Consider the following 22,560-nt stretch of genomic DNA (forward strand, 5'->3'; position numbering starts at 1 on the left):
AAAAAAATGGTCTCCTTTCAACTACATATATCATACTTTGCTGATAATGTGACCATGTCTAGAAACTTTCCCTAAACCATGCTTAGAAAGAGCCTCTACGAGAAGTGACACGCGAGTGCTGCGTTGACAGGACAGGTCAAAAGGATTAAAGCACAGATCTGACTCAAAGCAAGCGGGTCTCCAAGAACTCAAACCCTCTGAAACACACGAGCGTGCATACACACACACACACTAAACCCTCCTCAGAAACACACACACTCCTAAGGCCAAAAAGTTTCTTCAAAACACAGATCACACACACACAAACACGCCTACAAGAGCCCAACCCTCCTCGTGTTCTTTCTCCTCTCTTTTCTTCTGTCTCTCTGTCTGTCTCTCACTCTCACACACACACACACACACACACACACACACACACACACACACACAATCTTAGTGGTAAGGAATTGCACTGCCAACGCAGAGGTTCAAACCCACCAGCTGCCAGAAAGATGGCCATCTCCTCCTGGCCTATTCCCTGCCTCTGAAAACTCACAGAGGGGCAGCTGTGGGTCCGTTCCCACTCAGTGGTACACAGCAACAACCACCGCACAATTTCACATGCACCACCCGGACGTTCTTCATGGCTGCGGCGGTCAGAGATACGGAGACGCATGGGAGCTGCAGCTCCTTATTCGAGTGTGTGCACACACATGCGTTCACACAGCCCAGCTCTCGACACAATCAGCGGCCCTGTGGGACTGTGCATTTAGGACTCTTTTTTCCCTTGAACGCTCCATTTTTCCTTCACCCTGACAGCAGCCCCTCCTCCACCCCCACCAAGCCTTGACTCTCGCCTTCCCCCTCACCTCTCCTCCCCCCTAGTCCATGGCCAGTAAGCCAGGACCACCCCTGGGCTTCTGGCCAAGAGAGGATTTGGACTAGTGCCAAGTAGGCTACACTCTCCCCTCCCCCAACTTCCCTTCCCCCACAGCATCATTTAATTTCAAGGCAAAGCTCTGGCCAGCTGGGAGCAGAGAGAACGAGCAAGAAATAGAAAGAGTGAGAGCCGCAGCCCCCCTGGCTTCGCCACCACCCAGCAGCTAAATGCCAGCGAACTCTTGAGGTTGCTGTGACTTAGTCAACCTCTCTGTTGTTTGCCAGCTTGGCTGCCAGGTGGAGTGAGTGAGGAGGAGCCAGGGGCACGGCTTCTCCCCAGAGCCTGTGACCCGAGAGCAGGGCTGAGCCAGCTCTGCCAGGCTGCTGCTGTTGGCAGTGCCCAGGATTCTGGCTTTGGGCAACAAGTGTGAGTCTGGGCAGGCAGAGGAGGAACAGAAGGAAAGATGGGGGCTCTGAGGATGAAGAAGGAAGCTGGAGTCTGCTGTGAAGAGGACAAGCCCTTACCCCACAGGCTTGTACGGCCAGTGGGCCTGTCGGGGCCGTTTGTTGTAATCCTGTTGTGCTCTGAGGAGGATTGATCATTTGCCTCATTCCATGCAAGGAGCTTCTTACCAAAGCTGGAATCAAAGCCCATGCTCCTCTTCTTGCCGGCTTAAATCTAGGATCTTTGCTTCAGGTTTCCCATCCTACCTCGCAAATTGGACTCTCGGTTTCTTTAGGTCTCACTTTTTCTATATAACCATCTATAGCTCCCCACTTCTTCCAGGATAGACTCCACATTTTCCAGGTTTGCAGTGAGGGCTTGGCACTTACCTTTCCAGCCCATCACTGCCCTCTGAGCCACTATTGCCCTAAGGGTCATACCCCTCTCGATCCATGTCATCCCCTCTGCCTGGAATACCTGTTTCTCCTTCTCCTCCTGCTCTGAGGAGCCTTGTTCAACCGCCCTAGATAGAATCAATCACGTTCTTCTCGTTAGAATGAACTCCTTGTCTTAGCTTCCCCTGATTGCTTACAGAATCCTTGCAAAGAATACATTTTCTTAATCTTGAACTCTTTATGCATTGAACGTGGTGCCATGCATGTAAGTATCCAATAAGTGCTCACTGGAAAAGTGAAGGAATGAATTAATGAGTGAATGGATGAGGAGGGGCAGACATGATGATTCGGACACTGGGGTGGGCTGTCTTGAGTACTTTGTGTACGTTGCTTCATTGAACCTGACAAGAATGCTGAGCAGTATGCAAATGTTTAGAGTTCCCAAGTGGTGGACTTGGCTACTAACCCAAAAGATTGCAGGTTTGAGCCCCTCCTAAAGATACCTCAGAAAAAAGTCCTGGTGATCACTTTCCAAACAATCACCCACTGACACACCATTGGGGTGTGTGTGTGTGCAGTTTTACTCTGACACACAAGTGGTCACCATGAATTGTAATTGACTCAACAGAATTGACATGGATGGTTCCCCCCCTCCTTTTTCTCTTAAATGACTATATAAGAACTCCCTAACAAATTGTGGCTAACACTGAGTAGAATGGGAATTGCAGACACAATACCTGATTGTGCTCATGTGAAACCTATTCTTGGACCATGAGAAGTTGTCAGAATAGTTCGAGGAAACATGACATCGGGAAAGGAGTGTGTCAGGGATGCATCCTGCCTCCATACCTTTTCAATCTGTTATGCTAAACAGATCATTCAGGAAGCTAGGTTTTATAAAGAGGAATGTGGCATCAGGATTGGGGGAAGACCCCTTAATAACCTGTGTTATGCAGATGACACTACCTTTCTTTCTATGGAAGAAAGGCCTTGTGATCTTCATCTGAAAAATCAATGCTATAGCGTACAGTTTTACTCTGACACAAAGGGGATCACCAGGAACCACTGACAACGTAGCGAAAGTAGTAGCTAATGGAGAAGAGAGAGCCACAAGTGGCTCACAGTTCTACAGCTAGATACAGACAGAAATGGGATTCATTCCCAACTTTATCTGTTCTTAAAGCTTGTGTTTTACCGGCTGTAAGGCCGGCTCCACCAGCACTCTTCATTGTTGTTGTTCGGTGCCATTGGTGAGCCTGTGACCAACAGACCACAACCTTGCCGTGCCCTGTGCCGTCTTCACAATCTCTGATAGGCCCGTTGTTACAGTCCAAGTCAATCCATCTTGTTGAGGGGCTTTCTTCTCTTTCTCTGACCTTCTACCTTTCTTGCATGATGTCTTATTCTGAGGACTGGTCCTTCCTTTTTTGATTTTTATTATTAACTTTAATGAAAGTTCACAGAAACTTTGGATTTCCATTCATTTATTGTTGCAATTTTCTCCCTGCCCAACCTCCCCTCCAGTTCATTCTTCATTTTGAAAAGTAAAACAATAATTCTTTCATTGTTTTACAATCCCTCCTCTCAAGTCCACTCAACTGTGCAGCCTTCATTCTGGACTCATGTCATGACAATACTTAATCATATATGCCTTTTAAACAGTTCTCTCCCCTGTCTGTTTCAATGTAGTATATGTAATTTATCCCCTCTTTCCCAGTCTCCCCAAACCCCGACGTGAGTGGAGTGGCCCTTCTTGACAACATACCCAGAGTGTGTGAGATGACATTTCCCCATCCTTGCCTCTAACGAGCATCCTGGTTGCACTTTCTCCTAGAAAGACTTGTTTGTTATTTTGTTGGTCTATATAATATACAATACTTTACACCAATACCATGATTCAAAGGCAGGGGTCCTTCTCTCTTCCTCATTCAGTGTCCAACTTTCAGATGTATAGGAGGCAATTGAAAATACGAAGTGTTGGATCAGAGGCATCTTACCCTTTAAACTGACATCCTTGTTCCTTAGCATTTTGGAGATGTCCTTGACAGCAGATTTCCCCCAAACAACTTGTCTTTTGATAAATTGACTGCTGCTATAGGGTATGGATCATGGATACAAGTAAAATAAAGTCATAGAGAACTTCAGTCTTGGAGAAGGTGAAACCAAGTCTCTCCTTGGAGGCTAGGATTTTGAAGCTCCACCTCACTTACTTCGGACACATGGCCAGGAGAGATCGGTCCTTGGAGAAGGACATCATGTTCAGAAGGGTGGACATACAGCACAGGAGGAGACCCTGGATGAGACGGATTGATAAAGTAATTGGGGCAATGGAGGTTGGTGTGTCAGAATTAGTGAGACTGGCTCAGGACAGGGAAGGGTTCATAGCTGCTGGACATAGGATCACTATGCATTACAGGCAACTCAACCAATAACATTCTATGACAGGTTTGGAAGCAGGAGTGGCATCCACTTCCTAAACAACATGCCTCCAGAAACTCTATGAACTTTGATAGGTGTCAATAGTTATAGAGGGGCTTCAGGCCTTTTCTCCATAGGATCACTATGAGTTGTGCTCAACTCGAAGGCAGTCAACAATAACATCTATCTCTCTATCTCTCTATCTATCTATCTATCTATCTATCTATCTATCTATCTATCTATCTATCATCTATCATAATGTTGCTTACTGGTCCATGGATGAGGATTTTTGTTTTCCTTGTGTTCATATGTAACCTGTATTAGAAGCTGGACCCCTTGATCTTCTTCATGCCCACCTCAATCTCTACCAGCCCAGAACACTGGCAATCTAGGGCATCTACAAATTTTCCTCACGTAGGCATCACCTGGCCCTCCCCCTAGGCCAAGCAAAGGAACATGCTAGGCTTGCAAGCAGCTGAGAGATTGACCTTAGTTCCACTTAACTTCATCCCTGTTGTTTCCACCTCACCCCCTGTCATCCAGCTCCTCACAGGCAGTTGTCAGAGCAGTATGAAAAAGGGTTATGGGCCTTAATTCTGGTGTTAGACTACCTGAATTCAAATTCTAGCTCCCCTGTCTATTAGCTGTGTGACCCTGAGCAAGTTACTTAACCTCTCTGTGCCAAATTTATCATCTGTGAAATGGAAGAACCTACTGCTTAATATTGTAAGTACCTGCCTCTTAGTGTTGTAAAGCACTGACTTGGGCTCTTGGAAGCTGTCCTTTTTATCAACTTCAAGTCCCTCCTCTGAGACACATTCCCCAAATGGCTCGCTTTCTCCCTTCATTTCCTGAGAACACTGGTCTCTGTTTCTCACTGTGTACTCTGGGAGGGGCACCCTAATTTCTCCAGACCTCCCATTAAGTCAGGGAAGCAAAATTGGGCAGGAAAATCCAAATCAAAGTGACTTTTGTGATGACAAATGCTTAATAACAACTTTACAAATCCAGTCCAATTACGATGAAGAACAACCCTCTATTTTTTCCCCACTTCTCTTTTCTGTATGGTTACGGCTCCTGTCTCCCAGAGAGCACACAGCTACAACCCTGAAATCCACCCAAAAATGATCATTACTGGGAAAACAGGCTAAAAATAATCCCCAAAGAAAACAGTGCCAACTCAGAAGCGGCTCTTTGGCGGTGGGGGTGTCCACGGAACCTCTTCTGTTGCTTCTAGAGTAGGAGATTCTAATTTTTTAAATTGAAGTCACTTTGGTGTGAATCCATGCACCCTCTCCCACTGTGGTCTAGGCACCCAGGCCACCTTCAGTCTGCCCACTGGGCACCTGGGCCCTGTGCTATCCTGGGAGGGGCTGAGGAAGACTGTGTAATTTGAGCTCCACTACTGGTTTTCACTTCTGACTTCTTGTAACTTGCAACCTGGCATGCTCCATTGTCCCTCTACTTCACCTCTCTATAGCGTCAGGACCCCTGCACTGGCCAGTCCTGGGACCTGACCTGACCTAAAGCCAGCTGCCCTGCATGCTTGCCACATGTCAGACACTCTGCTGGGTGCGTTGCATGCACAGCCTCACGTTCTCCCCAAGGCAGTTCTCATTTTTCAGGTGATGAAAGGTGTCTCAGAGAGACTGAGTCATTGGCTCAGAAACACACAGGAAGAAGAGCAGACTCAGAATGTGAACTCAGGTCTGATTTGCCTCCTGGTGCCAAGGATCACAGATGCACCCCTAGGAAGCCTTGTTGAGAGAAGTTCAACTTCCCCAAGGCCTACATGATGGAGTGCAGGGACTGTTCAACATATTTCCCCTTTTGATGGAGTTTTCGCCAACGCAAGCACTTTCTTTCCATCAGTTGGTGGGAGGGTTGTATCTCAACTTTCAGACTGGGCTTACCAAGGCAAATTGTTTCTCTCAAACTGGGTTGTCTACAGACAAGGTTGTCTCTCTATCAGAAATGAGGTTCCCAAGAGCAGAACTTTCCTGGAAGTTTGAAACGTCCTTAAAGCAAGGCTGTTGCTCCCTTGAGTCTACAAAAAGATCCAGGACAGGACTCTATTTCTCTCCTCTCTTTCTGGGAGCTCCATATGGCAGAGTGAGTCTTCCCATCAGGTGAGGTGCTCCCCCCATCAAGAGTCTTCACTCTACTCAAACCAAGAACTATCCACCCTAGCCGTTGGTAACCTTCTTTACCCTTCATGCCCCTACTCTGGGGATTCTCCGAGAATTCTATCTCTTAGTGGCAATGTGATGGACAAGAAGGGCAGTAGGAGTAATCACGGAGCTCCACCAGGGAGGGCCCAGGGCTGTTTTTCTCCTCCTGTGGAGATGAATGTGTGTCCCTGGGAAGGTTGACGGCTTTCTGAGAGCGCTGCAGTTCCTCTTGATTGAAAAGTGTCCCCGTAGTGCTGAGGCTGGCTCTGGCTCGGGCATAGGTGGCTTTCTGGTCCCCACTGCCTGACCTGTGGTCTCCGACCATCCAGAGAAGATAGATGACGTTATTCCAAGTTGAGATGATGCAACCAAGGTCAGAGTGAAGCGATTAATTGGAATGTCAGGGGCCGAGGCCTGGCTCTGCTGGCGTGATTGATTCCCACTGGGTGCTTGTCAGAGGCATAGTCATGGTGGTAGAGGCAGTGTGGGGGAGTTGGTGAGTGACCCAGGGGTGGTGGGAGGCTGCCAGGCCCTGGCCACGTCTGCAGTGAGGACATGCAGTCGGCTTCTGCATCCATCTGTGGCTCTGCCTCCTACAAAGAGGAAATTGAGGCTCACAGCGAGTGGGTGACCTGACTGAGCCATTGGTAGGATTAAGGCACCGTGGCTCCAAGGCTGAGCCTCCAATCTGGCCAGCAGCTCCGTTTCCCTACTGCCCTTAATCCCTCCTGATCCCCCAGCCAGCCAGTCACCCCATCCAGGTGCTGATGAGAGAGAGGGCCATGGGAAGAGAAGGATACAGAAAAGAGTCTCGCCTTCCAGCTTCTGTTCATTCTCCCAGCCACCCCGATCTGGCTTTGGCCTGCTGAAGCCGACAGGCTGGCAAGACAAAAAACGCAACAAAAATATACCAAAGCCACTGTTGTTATGTGAATTCTGACCTGTGGCGACCCCATGAATTACAGAATGGGCTGCTCCACAGGGTTTTCTTCACTGCTGTCTTTACAGAGTTATTGCTGGGTGGGGGGAGTGAACTGCCAACCTTCTGGGTAATAGTGAAATGTGACTGGCTTGTGTTATCCAGGGACCTGGGCCTAGTGGTAGCAGATTTTAAAGCTGCCAACCCCCAGCTATACTAGGCAGAAATCCTTCATACAGTCTCCAGGGACTAAGAGATCCTTCCTATTTGGGAGAAACTGAGGCAGAGAACTGGACTTGATGCCATCCAATGAACAATGCTCTGGCATGCCACAGTAGCCATGACCCTGGAGTTGAGGAAGAGCTTGGAGAGGGGGAGAAAGCAGGCGCCTGTCTACCATGACTTCTGCCCGAGAAACCTGATGCATGGCGGTGCTGGATGGAAGGAGGCCAAGGCAGGGGAAGCGTGAGGTGTGCCTGAGTATAAATAGCTGCGGTGACTGTGCCCACTCTCCTTGCTGGGTGAAGTAGCGAGCTGATGGAAGAAGGAGCAGGCTAGGGAGGTGTGTGGGGGAGGGGAGTTGAGGTTGCAGAAAGGAAGATGGCACACCTGGGTCCAGAATGGAGCTGCACCTGGAGGGGAGGGCCGGCAGGGGGATGACAACAACGTGAAGGCTGAGAGGTCTGGAGTCTGGGGTTTGAGGTCTGAAGTGGAAAGTGGAAGGAGGAGGTCTGCACTGGTAGTGGGGAGAGTAAAGCTCCTGATTATGTGGCATAGGGGTCTGCTTTCTCCAGGCACACCCACTATTTTTCCAGTCTCAGAGGGCTGGATCCAACATCTTATTGTTGTTAACATGATCATCATCATCATCATCCTCTTTGTCATCTTCACCACCATTATATCATACTCACCACCATTATATCATATTCACCACCAGTACCATCACTTTCATCATCACCACTCCCACCGCCATCATCATCACCATTAACATCAACATCACTTCCATCACCACCTTCACCATCATTGACAGACCGTCACTCTCATCACCACTACCATCATCATTACCAACAAGGTCACTCTTTTTGCTATCATCACCACCATATTCACCACCAAGAGCATTGCCATTATTCTCGTCATCACCACCACCTTCACCATGACCAACATCAACTCTGTTACCACCCTCTTCACCACCATTAGCATTGTCATCATTCTTATCATCATCATCACCACCATCACCCTGACTAACCTCATCCCTGTCACCACCATCTTCACTACCATTAACATTGTAATCATCCTCATCACCATCATCACCATCATTGTCCTCACCCTCTTCATCACCAGTAACATCACCATCATTCTCATCACCATCTCACCATCACTATGACTAACCTCTTCTCTGTCATCACCACCTTCACCACTATTAGCATTGTCATCATTCTCATCACCATCATCAATATCAACCTTGTCATCATCTTCACCACCAGTGACATCACCATCATTCTCTTCATCATCATCATCACCATCACCCTGACTAACCTCCTCCCTGCCACCACCATTAGCCTTGTTGTCATCATCATCATCATCACCATCATCAACATCAACATTAACATTGTCATCACCCTGTTCACCACCATTAGCATTGTCATCATTCTCATCATAATCACCCCCATCACCAAGACTAATCTCATCCCTGTCACCACCATCTTCACCACTATTAGCATTGTCATCATCATCACCATCACCATCATCAACATCAATCTTGTCATCACCATCTTCACCACCAGTAACATCAACATCTTTCTCATCACCATCTTCACCATCACCATGACTAACCTCATTCCTGTCACTACCATCTTCACCTCATTGTCAGTACTTTCATCATTATCATCGTCATCATCATCATCACCTCCACTCTCTCTGCCACTATTACCATAGTCATCACTGCCACTGTCATCACTACTTTCATTACCATTGTCCCTAGTATCACTATCATCACCAGTATCACCACCACCATCAGCATCATTATCATCAACAACATTCTGACTCCTTCCCTCCAAGTTGGCACCTTATACTTTGACCATAATTGCTTTATCATCTTTGCACTAAACTGTCTTCTTATTTGGGGAATGTCTCCTACCTATTCTTTAGGCTGTTAAATGGACTTTTTCTCCTCACTCTTCGGGCGACTTCCTCTGGGAAGTTTTCCTGACCATCCGTGCCTCATCTGCAAGGTCAGTCGTTCCCTCTTCTATCGTTACACACACTTGGTCCACAAATGATGACTTTACTCTGCCCTGTTTGGTCCTCTGTCCTCCTCTTTAGAATGCAACAGAGGGCTGAGAACACATCTTTCATCTCACTATCTCCAGGCCTTGGTACAAATGTAGCATGTGACAACATTGAAGTTGTGTTAACAAATTAGTGCCTGTATTGACATAATGAGTATATCAGCAAGACCTAGCTTGGGTGAAGTGGAAATCGAATATTAGTTAGGTTCGGACAGTCTGAATTTGGGTTGTCCGTAAATTTGGATAGGGAGGTCCCTAGAAGGCAATGGGATATATAAGCCTAGAGTTCATGAGAGAGATCTGTGTTAGAAAGAGATTTGGGAGCTGTGGAAACACATACTTGTGCTCACACTCTCCCTTATGTGCTGTTGAGTCAACTGTAACTCATAGTGACCCTTTGCACGATGGATCTGAAACCTGCCATCGCCTGTGCTATCCTCACCATCCCTAACACACTTGAGCCCATTGCTGCAGTCACTGTACCAGCCTATCTTGTTGAGGCTCTTCCTCTTTTATACTGACTTTCTACCTTTCCAAGCATGGTGTCCTTATCCAAGGACTGATCCTTCCTAACAATATAACCCAAATCTCACTATTATTGCTTCCAGGGAGCACTCTGGTTTCACTTTCTCCAAGACAATCTCACTTGTTCTTTTGGCAGTCCATGGGATATTTATTACTTTCCTCGAACACCACAACTTAAAGGTCCCAATTCTTCTGTTGTCCTTAGTCATTGTCCAACTTTCAGAAAGAAAGCATAGGGAGAAGAGATAAGGGACTGAGGAAGGACGTATTCTTTCTCCACCCACCTGATCTGGGAGCTGCTGTCCAGTCCTTCTGAGCCAAGACACAAACACATTTTGTGGAGGCAGAAGATGCTCAGGACGAGACCGTATATCCTGCTTGAGGCAGCTCTTTCTCACTTTCCAGTCTCTTGGTGTCAGGGGATGGCCATTTCCTTTATCAGTGAGGGTACACACAAGCTGCTGAGGTCTTCTTTGGCTCAGCCCTCTGCAGGGTGGCCAGCACCTTCCTATCTCCTTCTGTGAGGACGAGTGTCAACAGAGATGTATCAGGTGGGACTGTGGAAATTTAGTGACAGCAAGTGGCTGGCAGGGTGGAGAATAATGACCACAGTCTATGAAGCATCCCCTATGCCCCAGGCATGGTGGCAGACACAATCTAGATGAGACATCCTGTAGTTTTCCTCAACATTCTATCTGGTGGGAACGTATTCCTGCTTTGCAAATGAGGAAACTGGGGCTCTGAGAGGAAATACTTGTACCATAGTCATACTGCCTTGTATCGCAGAGCCAGTGTTCAAATCCAGCCCTCTGGTACTCCATTGTCTTATCCCACCTCCGAGTCACACTAGGAGGGACTGTTTGATAGGACAGTGTTTTAACCACCCCCAGGGTCCTGACCATAGGGCACAGTGCATACCTACTGTTAGCTCATTGCTACAGCCTCTTTCTTCCCTGTGGCCATCATGAAGACCGTCACCCAATTACTTCCAGCCACCTGTACCTCTCTCTATCTACATGGTATGACTGTGCCTCCTGGTCCGTTGAATGGGTTTCTAGTTCCAATTATGGACTTGTGAGTGGAATCAACATATGTCACATCCAAGCCGAGTATTTAATGCCTAAAGGAGACTCTCCAGAGGTTTCTTTCCCTACTAAGAGAAGAACTGGCCACAAACAAGATAGTCACTGCTCCAACAGTCCAGGACAAAGTGAAGCTCATGGACAGAGCCCTCTGCTGACTGTTGATGGATATTGAGTGTGAACAAGAAATGCTGGGGTTTCAGCCACTGAGGCTTGGAGATTGCTTGTTACTACAGAAGAACAGAGCCTATCCTGACTGAGCTGCACCTCTCCTTCACTGCTCTGCAGAGAAAGACCTGCAAGGGGATTTTGTTTCCAAGGAACTGCTCTTGCTGGCACCAAGATAACCTCTCCAGAAGGACCCCAGGTAATGTGGATGCCCCACAGAGGAAAAACAGAGACAACCCCCTATCTTGTCCCTGAGTACAGAATCTGACAGCCAAGAGTGTGGTAAGCTTTTGGCCTCCTGATGCCACTGTCATCAATATATAGACAATTTATAAGTCAACAAAGCCATTTGTGCTCATAAGTATGACTGATCGTCAAAACAACCTGCTGAGGGAGATACAATCATTCCCATTTCACAGATGGGCAGACTAGCAACTAGAGACATTTAGGAACTTAGTCAGCTCCATGTGATTTTTGAAATAGTAGAATGGGGTTGGAATCCAGGGTTCTTGGCTCAAATCTCCTATGTTTCCAACATCTTTGACCAAGAGTGAGGCTTAGCCTCTCAGAAAAACCATGTGAACTGGAAAGGAGGCAATGGCAGAGTCAGTGAGTCAGGGACCTGCAGCAAAGAGGGAGGTAAGAGTCATTGGGAGAAACTCTAACATTACTCGAGTCCTGGCTGGGGTATAAGTGGGTCAAACAACTTTGCAACTATTCTGTGCTAACTTCCTGGGTGTTAGCCTACTTCTAACTTTACTGAGCCCTAGTGGCAAAGTGGTTAAGTGCTTTCCTGCTGACTGAAAGGTCAACAGTTTGAAACCAACAGTCCACCAGCTATTCCATTGAAGAAAGATGTGGCAGTCTGCTCTGTAACGATTTACAGCCTTGGAACCTCTATGGCACAGTCCTACCTTGTCCTCCAGGGTGCTATGAGTCGAAGTCTGTTTGAAGACAACGTACCTGTTTCATTTTCATTTTTACTTTGACCCTCACCAGTTGTGTAACATCATTTACTCACTCATTGCAGTTGAGTTGGAACCAACTCATAGCTGACCCTCCATTGGGCTTCTGAGGCTTTAAATTACACCGGAGAAGCTTATTCATTTTTCTTCCACAACCAATAGTGGATTCGAACTGCCAGAGAGGCACCACCCCGGGTAGGCAGCACACCACCCTACTGATTAAGCCACCAGGGCTCCCTCCTGTGTAACGTAGGGACAGGCTACTTAACCTTTTTGTGCCTTAGTTTCCTCACCTGTGAAATAGAGATAAAATAATGTCTGCCTCATTTAGTTGTTAAGGGGATTAAATGAGATAATACATACAAAATTATTTAGAACAGCACTTGGCTCTACAAAGTATAACCACTACTCCCATCACCATCACATTTAAAAAAATATTTTTATTGGTTTTCATATAATAATTTACATTACGTTTGGGCTTGGGTTTGATGTGTGGTACTGCTCTTCCTCCCCAGTAGCGAGGCCCTCGAGGCTTGGCCTAGGGTTTAAGGCAAGGGGTGGCTTAAAGCCCCAAAGAGCCCGAGGGCCGCAAATTGTTTTTCTGTCAAACATTCTTCTAGATGGTAGAGCACTGGTCTGTGAATTGCTGTACAGAGGTAACTCGTGGTTGCTGTGATGCTGAACACTGTGACACTGATGTGTCAAATGTGATAATGGTTACCCATGGTGGACAGTGTTTGCTGGAGCTTCCCTATTAAAACAAGTCTGGAAACAGGAGTGGCATCCACTTCTGAAATAGCTTGCCTCTGGAAACTCTATGAACAGTGCTCAGGCCTTTCGTTCATAGAGTGGCTATGAGTCATCTATGACTCAAAAGTACCTAACAACAACAACAACAACAACAACAACATTATATTTTATTCATATACATTGTGTTTTATACAATCTTTCATTTACATTGTGTTTCACGCCATCATTCATATACATTCTATTTTTTTTTTTTACTGGTTTGCTTAGAAAATGTATATACATTGTGTTTCACACTATTCTTCATTCACATTGTGTTTCATACAATCATTCTTGTGCATTATGTTTTGTAATATTAATCACCATTGGACCTTGCCCATCAATATCCTGCCTTTTCACCCATTTGCTTAAACCCTCTCCCTCAACCCACCAAACTGTGCAGCCCTGTGGTTTCACTTTTATCACTTTGGATAAGTCATATTTACTCTCTGGATCTCTATTTCTTACCTATGAAATGGAGAGAGTAAATATGCATAAACTCGTGATAATTAGAGTATATTGAATGTCCCCTATGGGCTTGATATCTTTTGGAGTACATTACTGCATTAATTCTTCCAACTTCATCTAAGATGAACTGGTAAATAACACACACTGGGATCTGAGCCCAGGCCATCTGACTCCAGAGGAATTCTCTTAACCACTGCCTTATAGACATTACATGAGTTGCACAAATTGTCCTGGGAGGTGACTGGTTGCGTGTGTAGGATGGTGAGCAATGTTGGGTGTGTGCAAGGCTGCGCGGGGTGTCTTTGTGGTCCATCGGTGATGACAGACAAAGAGTGCTAGTGAGTTTATGCATTTGTAATGGTGTGTGAGCTTATGTGGATCGGTGAGTGCTAAATGCCTGTGGGTGAGCGTGCATGTTGTGCATATAAGTCATATGATATCTGAAATACGTATTTGGTCCCTGTGCGAGATCTCATGTAAATTCTGAACATGCATTCATCCACCCACGATATTTTTAACCTGCAATTACTGGTTTGTGCATGTTTAACTCTAAGGCACATGTACATATGCATATAATGTCATGTGAGCCAGGTGTGCATGTATGTGTTTTTGAATTAATAAAGTGGGACACTCTGAATGCATTTGTGAAGATATGTGAGCTCTGTGATCTGGCTGTGTAGATGATGAGGTGTGTGTGTGTGTGTGTGTGTGTGTGTGTGTGTGTGTGTGTGTTATGAGCTGCCTTGCAGGGTGCTATCTGCATTCGTGTGGATGTGAGTCTGTGGCGTGCATGCTGGCTGCTGTGGGTGTACGTTCATGCGTGCATCTGTGTGGGAACCGATACTCAGTGTGTATCTAATCATATCCTTGTATGCGGTGCTGCTGTATGTGTGTGCCAGTGGGCTGGGTGCCCTGTGTGTGTCTCTGAGAGCCAGAAGGCCGGTGCAGCGTGGGCTGGGGGAGCTGTGAGTTAGAAGGTTTAAACAGGCTTCTTGCCTGGCCTAAGTCCAGCTCTCTTCTCCCAGCCTCTGTAAGCACTGCCTAGCAGATGCGCTGAGTTTTTATACATGTGGAAGCAGCCCTCTAAATATTTACCCACCAGCCTGGTGGCATGACTCTTCCCTTTCCTGCCTTCCCTCCGCAGTGCAGCGCCTCAGGCAGAGCACTCGACTCCCAGGCCTCTCCACTCCATCCTGGTCTTAGCCCTGCTCGTTCCTGCTGCTCTGGAGCTCACTCTGCTCCCTCAGGAGGCACTGAAGAGGCAGGGAATTCTAAACCTGAAATCAACTCAGCTCTAAACCTTTGCCCATCCTCCAAGCCCATTTCCACCCCCACTCAAATGAACAGGTGTACTCCCTTCACACTCGCCAGCCTTTACAATTCCTGCCCACTCGCTCATACGCAGGCTCTCCACACTCGTGCTGTCTTCTTCACGCTCCCTCCTCTCGCCTCTGCTTATGTGTCTAGTTCTTCACCCTCGCTATCCTCTCACCCTTCCCCTCCTCACATCTACTCAGGCTTCTTCTTCCCCAGCCTTGATAGTTCCAGGAGCTTCCGTAAGTTCTGCTCTGTCTCCTCAACCACCTGATTCAAGGCCCGGTGAGCAGTCCCACAACCTTCAGAACCACAGGGTCTCAGAAAGGCTCAATCCAGAGCTCTGTCCATGGTCCTAAACTGTCATACCTTGAAGATAGTTTTCCCCATAATCTTGGGACAATAGTGGTGATGCTTATCGGATAGTTTTTAGGAATTCTGGACCAAGTGGTGGTGGTGTTGAGGCAAAGTCAGTAAAAAGGGAGCTAGGATTGTATGCATGGGTCCATGTATGGGTATATGAGGACAGGTACACGGACTGTGAAAGATAAGAGACAGAAAATGGACAGAAACAGATACAGAGAGAGTTAGGAAGATAGGAAGCGTAGGAGGAGAGAAGGGGAGATGGAGAGACAGAGTGAGGCAGAGAGATAGGAGAGAGAGAGAGAGAAAGGAAGAGGAATAGGACAGAAAAAAAGAATAGAAGAACAGAGAGAAAAGTAGACAAGAAGAGAGCCCAGGAGGGAGGAGGCAGAAGAGAGAGAGGGAGACAGAGGAGACAAAGGTGGGCAAGAGAGATGAGGTGACACAAGCAGACAGCGAGGAAAAGGTCCTGGCAAGCCAGAAATTTTCTGAAAAATTTCTGAGATTTTTCAGGGGGGGAAAGAGGAGACTTTTGTTTTGACAACACTTTAAAAAAGAATTTTACATACTAAGAAGGCTATTATTTCCCTTTGGGAAGTTGGGGGAGTACATGCCCCCTGATTCTGTTCCTTGCAACAACAACTAATTAAGAATAATCCTCAGATGTTGCAACTCCCTGTTGGGACTGAACCTCATCTGAAAGGGTTGACTGGCAGATCCAGGAGCTGTGACCCGGTCTAGTGCACCCCCTAATCCAGGGCTGGCATCCCAGCAGGGCACTGTCTTCCGGTGCTATCCAGACCTGCTAATCCCCCACCTCCCCCACCTGCCCTGGCTAAGCAGGATTTGTAAGGTCAGAAGTCTTCTGGAGGGGATAGCTGGAAGCAGGCAGATCCTCTGCTCACTGACTGACCATGTCTGAGAGGAAAACACTGGAGACGGGAGGGGCAGGGCCTATACTTCTCCCTCCTTCAAACTGCTGCCTTCTCCTGCCCACGTGTGCAGCTGCCCAGTACCACTCTCTCGGCACTCCCTCGGGGCCTCAATGCTCAGACTTCTGTTACCTGCCAGGCACCGAGCTGGGCACAGTACTCACTTTTAATCCTCACAGTCACCTCGTGAGGTGACTGCTGTTCACATTTTACAGATGGGAGTGCTGAGGCCCAGAGAGGTTAAGCAGCTTGCCCAAGGACCCACAGCTAGTTAACAGCTGAGCCAGGAATCAAACCCCGCCTGCCTGGTATGCTCTGCCATCAGGTCTGCTTGAGGTCTGGGTGTGTGTATCCTCTGTCACTGCAGAAACCAGCAACTGTGTCCCCAGTGCCAAGTACAGCACTGGTATTCTGGGGACATATGAGGTTCAAAGTCAGGGGTCTGAGAAGCACCATCTCTTGAGCTTTCCACTGAGTATCATGGTAGGATGGGACCCAGAAGGGGCTTCCTCTGTGTGAGGATCCCCTTTGGATGCTGGGCAGGGGTCGTTGAGGAAAGGGAGGGAGATGGCAGCTGCAGTCCAGCCTGGGCAGGCTGAGTGGGTTCAGCCAACCGAGAAATGCCATGGCCTCTGGCTGCCGGCACGGATGCCCCTGCCCACAGTGACAGAGCCTGACTGGCAGGGCGGGAGCTCAGCTAATGGCCATGTTTATAGCTCAAAGCACTATTAGCTCTTAGGAACGCTCAGCCCTCGCTTGTTGTCGACAGCTGAGCTTATTGATTGAGTGACTAGATGGTTTTGCTTACTGAGTGCCTGGAGTGTTGGCAAATTTGGGCCAGCCTGGGCTGAGGGGTGGGAAGAGTACATAACTGGGGAGGGGGAGAGGTTGCCTGCCTGGAGACACATCCCAGCCCTGCTCATTTGCTGCAGCACACACATCCTATCTGCACATGGGCACATGCGTTTGCTTCTGCATGTTCGAGTCTCGGAGAACGGACTTGGTTTCTACATCCAGCAAGCATACCCTAGCTTGGAGGAATACTTAAACTTGGACTTTTGAAGCTTGACTTTGAATCCCAGCCTTATCTTTCTGAGCTGTGCGCTTGGACAAATCCCTTGCCGTCTCTGACACTTGGCTTCCTTATCTGGAAAAGGGGGATTCAAATCATACCAGCTCCTGGCTGCCTTGGAGACTGAGAGTAAAAGAGGGGCAGCAGATTATGTATTGTGCAGTGCTGTACACCTGTGAGGGAGCATAATTATATAAGCTGGGCAGTGACGGCAGATTTGGGTTCGTGTTCAAGAGATGGTGGAGGGGAAAATGAATGGTCTCCCGGGGGACTGTGGCGAGCCCAGCTCTCAGGGACCCGGGTTGGCATTTACAGCTTGTATTGTAGGAGGTTGGTGTTCATATCATCTGCTTTGAACATGTCAGGAGAAGCCAGCCCTTGGAAAAAGACATCATGCTGGATCAAGAGAGAAGGAGCTTCAACAAGATGGACCCACATAGGGATTATAACAACGGGTCCAGGCATATCAGAGAAGGTGTGGATGGCACAGGGCTGGCTGATCTGTAGTTTAGAGGGTGGCTATGAGTCATAGTCAACTTAATGACACTCAACAACAACAACAACTCTGGGACAATGAGTAGAGGTGCCTGGGCCCTAGCTTGGCTCTGACATCAAGAGGCTCTGTGGCCTCAGGAACACCCCATTCTCTCTCTGAGTTTTTCTCTTTAGTGGCCTCTAAAAGCACTTTTCCTGAGACATTGGTGGCTCACTGGTAAAGTCCTTGCTCCCCACGTGGGAGACCTGGGGGTGGGGGGGAATCCTGACCAGAACGCTGCACACGCAGACGCCACCAGCCTGTCAGCAGATGTTTGCTTTGCTGTGATGGAGGAGCGGCATCCACCTCCTAACCAACATGCCCCTGGAAACTCTATGAACTTTGAGAAACGATGATAATTATACGAAAGCTTTAGGTCTTTTGTTCATGGGTCGTTATGAGTTGTGCTTGACTCGATGGCAATCAATAACAACAACATGACGTTGAGCAGATTTCAGCAGAGCTTCCAGGCTCCAGCAGACTAAGGAGAAAGATCTGGTGACCTACTTATTCAAAAACCAGCCAATGAAAACTCTGAGAGTCCCAACAGTCTGATCCACAACTTGTGTGGGGATGGCACATGGCGGGGCAGCAGTTTGTTGATTCACATGAACTGAGGACTGGCTGAAGGTCGTCTAACAACAACTGGTAGATTTCTGCCCTTTTCAATTCTGCCATCTTTACAAAGATAGGAATCATCAAATCTATTTTCTTCCCAAGTTGAAGGACAAAGGTGGAATTCAGATTCAAATGTCTCGCACTTGAGCCTCTGTGTTCAAACGATCCCGTGTAGGAGCAGTTCCCTGGGTGTGTCCAGTGGGTGGAAGTGCCCCTGGGCGAGTGAGTGTTAACAGAATCCTTCTCCCTTCTGTCCACTAACTGCACACGGACCTGCCAGCCCACTCCCTCCTTGTTAAGGCAGAGTGGCTGGGAGACCAGCTGCCTCTCTGGATTCAAAGCAGCTAATGGGGAAAGCCCATTTTAATAGCTGATAACAAGATGGCTCCATTAAAAGAACAAATTAACTGCAAACTCAAAGATTACTTCTGTTCTGCTGCTGTTCAGTGAAGGGCTATCAAATACTGGCTTCACTTTTTAAAGGAGTGCTCCTGCCTCTTGCTTTCCCAGGAGGAGATTCTGCAGAGCAAAGTGCCCTGATGTCTTCACTTCCTTCCAGGGGAGTCCTTTGTGCCCCCTTTGAAGTTCTGCCCAAAGCCACCTTCTTACTAAAAGCATCCCCCCTCCTTCCTTTCAGTCTCTGATTGAAGGAGTCCCAGATCCCCTCTCCCTAGTGGCTTAGTGGGTAGGGAGTTGTACTACCAACATTAAGGCAGACAGTGCGAATCCACCAGCTGCTCTTCAGAAGAAAGATAGATGGTCTCCTGTGTGATTTACAACCTCTGACAGCCCTCTAGATGGTCAGCTGTGATTTGGTTGCAACTCAATGGCAATGAGCCTGACTTTGATGTTGAATTCCCTGACGCAGAGGGAGTTCACCTATGGGAATCTGTAGGGAGCTGTGTTGCTAACCCAGAATCTGCACCTTTCTGGTGGTTTGAACGCACCCAGAAAAGAAGATGGACTCTCTCCTGCTGTGTGAATTCCAGTCTCTGGAAACCCACTGGAGGGTGGTTTTATGACTGCAGTTATGACTTGTTTCTAACTTCACAGTGGTGAGACTCATCTCCAACTTTGGGGGACCCTTGTCCTCATTTTAACTCTGTTGTCTTTTAGGTCAGGGGTTGTGGTTTTCTTTAACACTTTTAAAGACGTTTTAGGTTTATAGAAAAATTGCACAGAAAGTACGTGTATGACCTGTTGCTGTTGAGTTGACCCTTTCTCACGGTGACCCCTGTACGGTCGAGCAGTACTGTGCCCCGAAGGCTTGTTAGTATCTGTTTTTTTTGGGAGATCACCAGGCCTTTATTCCAAATTGTCTCTTATCTTTCTGTTAAAAGCCAAGAGCACATTAACCATTTATACCACATAGGGAAACACACAAGGAATAAGGAAGACCGAGGAATTGATGGCTTTGAGTGGAGATGTTGGCAAAGGGCTATCCTATGGACTTCCAAAGGAACAAACACATCTGTCTTAGAAGCAGTGCGGTTACAGTGCTCCTTAGAGGCGAGGATGTTGTAAAACTTTGTTTCACATGCTTTGGGCATGTTGTCAGGAGGGGCTGGTCCTTGGGAAAAAGATCTCATGCTGGGAAATGTAGAGGGTCAGGGAAAGAGAGGAAGACCACGAGATGGCCTGACAGAGTGACTGCACCACCAGATGTAAGCATGGAGATCGGGAGGCAGGCACAGGCTAAGACGACAGTCCAGTCTGCCATTCATGGGATCGTTCATTGCTCACAGGGTTGCTGTGAATCATAGTAGACTTGGCAAGCACCTAGCAGCAGCAATCACCTGGGGACTTTGCAGAAAGCACAGAGAATTCCCACATAACCCTTCTGTCCCCTGTGCACAGCTTATCCTATTATTAATACCTTAGATTCATGTGCTACATTTGTGACAGTTAGAGAACCCATATTGGTACATTAACCAGAGTCCACAGTTTTCCCTGGGGCTAACTCTTTGTGTTGTACAGAAATGCATGATGTCATGTATCCATGCTGTCACAAGGCACAGGACAGCCTCTCTGTAGGGCAGGGACTTCTGGTGGACCACTTGGCTATTGTGCATTGTTATGTCTACACAATTGACCAGTGTGATTTAAAGGTGTACCGTGCACCTGTGCTGAGCAGAAGAGAACACCTCATCTGTGCAGAGCACCCTGCTGAGGAGGAGGGAAGCAAGGTGGAGGGAATGGTCCTGTGGGGAGGCCAGGCAGGCAAAACTTCACAGAGGAGGTGGTGTGTGAACGATGTCCTAAAGGATCCTTGGAGATTTCTCAGTGGTGAGAGGGTAGATGGGAATCCATGCAGCAGGACCAGCATGGCTGTGATATGCAGAGCCTAAAGAATAAACGGCTATGGCCTAGAGAGTGTACTGCTAGAATGTTCCTTGGAGGCAAGGTCTTTCATACTTTGAACATGTAGCTAGGTGAGGCTATTCCTTGGAGAGGGTCATCATCATGCTCAGAAAGATAGTCGACAAGGCAGAGGGAGACCTCCAATGAGATGGATTGACTCTGTGGCTTCAGCAATGGGCTCTCGTGTCTCAGAGATGATGAGGATGGCACAGGATAGGGCAAGGTTCAGGTTGGCTGTTCATAGGGTTGAGATGAGTTGTACTTGACTTCATGGCACCTAACAACAACAAAAACAAAAAAGAAGGATAGGTCCTTGTGGAAGACCCTGCACATGGTAGATGCTCAGTCCCTGTCTTTGGAAAAATGAAATATGCACCAAGTATCTGGTATGGTCAACTTATTTGCAGATGCTGGAGTGGTAGCGTCAGTTCCCTCTCCTGTGAAATGAGGATGATGTTGTTACCCACCTCACAAGGAGAGAAGACAATGGATTGTGCACAGTGCATGGTTTGTGGTGTGATTAGGAGGGAGGCTGGCCTCTATCTTCTCCTTCCTGGGAAGCCTCGTTCTTCCCTCCCAACGTGGGAGGGAAATCGATCTGTCAGAGATCGAGAGGCCTCCTGGGTGGGCAGACCACCAGACTTTGCTGTTGTCCTCCTGGTTTTGTAGAGAACACTAGAAGGGCTAGCATACTTCATGGACTAAACTAGGGAGGGCCAAATGCAAGCGCAGACCAGTAACAAATAGCCAGAAAATTTTGAGAGGGAGAGACAGAGAGGGGGAAAAAAAGATTTTGATCCTGCTATTGAAACTTAGGATTCATCCTCTTCTACTGACTTGCAGAAGGTGTTCTTCCCTGTGGTCTGGGATGAGGTCAATGTGAGAAGGCAGAAGAAGAAAGAAGATATGTGGTATTTTTTTTTTAAGCATTAAACTCCAAGCAAGTCACCCTCTGGCTCACACCCCTACATGGTGTCAGAACAAAGCCCGTCAGAGGAGTTCAAAGGCCCTTTGTCCAGGACCTTCCAGTTTCATCTTCAGCCACCGTCTCACCAGCTCCCACCATCTTCTTACAATGAGCAGATGTTGCTCCATGCGTTTATCTCTCTGCCTGTTCCTGGGTCCACAAGCTTATTGCAGAAAACGCTCGCTCACTCCTCAAAACTCCTCCTGCCTAAATATTCAGTGGCTGCTGAAGTTGCACCAGGTCTCCTCGGGGAGCTTGAGTCCCTGCCCTCACTGGGTGTGTGTGCATTTCCTCAGATGCAAGATGCCGTTGATGGAAAAATGCACTATCGATTGAATAATAGCTTTTTGGGGCAAAGGAGCCCTGCTTTCAATGTACACAGCTACATTTCAGAAATGTGACAATGTCTTTTGAAATGTGCATCTCAGAGTTGAGGGAATTCAGAAGGTACTTCTCTTACAGCACAAGGGCCGTATTGAATGCATCCACCCAATCAATCAGTATTTGCTGGGCTCTGTTCTAGGCAAAGTCATGGACCTCAGGTAGCTTGTATTCCAGAGGGAAAGATGTTATTGTTATCAGATGCTATTGAGCTTGCTATAATCAAAGCCACCCCATAACTAGCAGATCGAAACCTTGCCCGCCCTGCGCCCTCCTCACATCTCTGCCAAGTTCAACCCCATGAACTGCTGCTACTGCGTAGCACATCTTCCTCTGTTCCGCTGACCTTCTACCACCAGTCTGTTAATTTGCCATATTGTGGTGGCTCGCATGTTGCTGTGATGCGTGAATCTATGCCACTGGTGTTTCAGACACTAGCAGAGTTATCCAGAGTGGACAGATGACGGTCATGATTCCAGACCAAGACAAGCTAAGATGCAGGACTGGCCATCTGCTTCTGAAATAACAG

At 47.6% G+C, this 22,560-nt stretch overlaps 1 pseudogene; it reads left to right on the top strand.

Moving 5' to 3' along the window:
* Positions 1-8,590, top strand: part of LOC102875681 — a 19,591-nt pseudogene extending 11,001 nt beyond the window's left edge.
* Positions 8,591-22,560: the final 13,970 nt, after the last annotated feature.

Source organism: Elephantulus edwardii, unplaced genomic scaffold, assembly GCF_000299155.1.
Source record: "Elephantulus edwardii isolate Elephantulus edwardi_28Jun2011 unplaced genomic scaffold, EleEdw1.0 scaffold00094, whole genome shotgun sequence".
NCBI lineage: Eukaryota > Metazoa > Chordata > Mammalia > Macroscelidea > Macroscelididae > Elephantulus > Elephantulus edwardii.